This window comes from Rhincodon typus, chromosome 15, assembly GCF_021869965.1.
Source record: "Rhincodon typus isolate 14 chromosome 15, sRhiTyp1.1, whole genome shotgun sequence".
NCBI lineage: Eukaryota > Metazoa > Chordata > Chondrichthyes > Orectolobiformes > Rhincodontidae > Rhincodon > Rhincodon typus.
In genome coordinates, this window is record NC_063346.1 from 49073968 (window position 1) to 49075686 (window position 1719).

Below are 1719 nucleotides of genomic sequence, written 5' to 3' on the forward strand. Positions count from 1 at the left end.
TGTATAAAAGGGACCTAAGGGACAACTTTTTCATGCAGAGGGTGGTGCATGTGTGGAATGAGCTGCCAGAGGAAGTGAGAGAGGCTGGTACAATTACAACATTTAAAAGGCATCTGGATGGGTATGTGAATAGGAAGGTTTGAGGGATATGGGCCGAATGCTGGCAAATGAGACTAGATTAATTTAGGATATCTGGTTGACATGGACTAATTGGACCGAAGGGTCTGTTTCCATGCTGAACAATTCTATGGCTCTATAAAAGCAGACTGATTTACGATTTCCAGCTCACGTTTCTGGTGAATTAACAGCAAAAAGATCTGAACAAAGTCCACCTAACAGTCATGAAGACACCGCATAATTATTATTGGGACATCTCTCAAAACTCTCACCCGAGTTCTGGAGGGGCTTGTCATCCACCAAATCTGCGCCCATCTTTCCTGTAACACTATGCCTGAACCCCTCAAATCAGGCTTCTGTCAGTCTCTGCAGGTCTTCCTGAAATCACAAATGACAATCTGTGTGACTGTGGCAGTGGTAACTCCCTTGCTTCTTCAACCTGTCTGTGACCTTCAACAGAGTTGAACAGAGTATCCTCCTCCAATGCCTTTCCCCAGTGACCTGTTGGCTCAGACTGTGTTTAACTGGCTCCTTTCAAAACAAATGTTTCAGCTCTTATATATTCCTCTTAATTCTGGTGCCCCCCAAGGATCTATCCCTGATCAAAGGGCCAAATAGCCTACTTTTGCTCCTAATTTCTGTGCTTGGCAGCCTCAATACTTCTAAGCTAAATATTGCAAAACACATCCCAATCTACAGTAAGCCGAGGGAACTCAGTTCCATCTTACCACCAACAGTTGCAATAAATATGTTGGATTCTTTAATACCATGATATCCATATCCTAGTTTCTCATGTTATAAGGGATATAACTACTTCTGCATTAGATCAAGTACCCTGCTGGAGGCCAAAACACGTTATACACTTTAGCGGTTTGACTATTGGAGAGATTTCTCCTCCATCTTGTAGAAAACCAGTTCAATCCGGTTTATTTCAATAGTCCCAACTCACTATAGAAAATCTAATGACTGACCGGAAAGATGAGTAAGGAATTTCTTCATTCAAAGATTTAAAACATTTATCTGTTCTCAGATTTAATAAAAGCCTGTTTGAATCAACGTGGGGATGCAGCAGTAAAGCAAAAAATATATTCAATGTACATGATGTTAAGTAGTTGATTAGTGCTCAAAAATGAATAAAAATTAAACTTCTGAGATCCACAACTATTTCACCTCTGGAGAGAACCGACACTTATCCCAGGGATTGAGTGGTTTCTGGGCTGTTGAGTTGGGAGAAGTGCAATTGTACTTTATGCATTGACTGGCTAATTGTAGTCATGTGACAGATACTGCTGATGTAAGTGTTGCAAAGTTGAGTAGAATGCTTGTGGATTGGGAGGAAGTTAGAATTTGGAGTTTGTAAAATGCTAGGGGGTAAGGCATTGCATGGTCCTTTTAAAAGATGATATGCTTTTTCTATGCTTAGAGATTTTGAACAAAATGTCTGTGAACAGGTTATAAGTTTGCAAGTACACAGACAGCACCTGAATTGAAACATTTGTATCAAAAGGCTGTACAGTTCATAGTTCATAGAATCTTTATAGTGTGGAAACAGGCCCTTCGGCCCAACAAGTCCACACTGACCCTCAGATCATCCCATTTTTT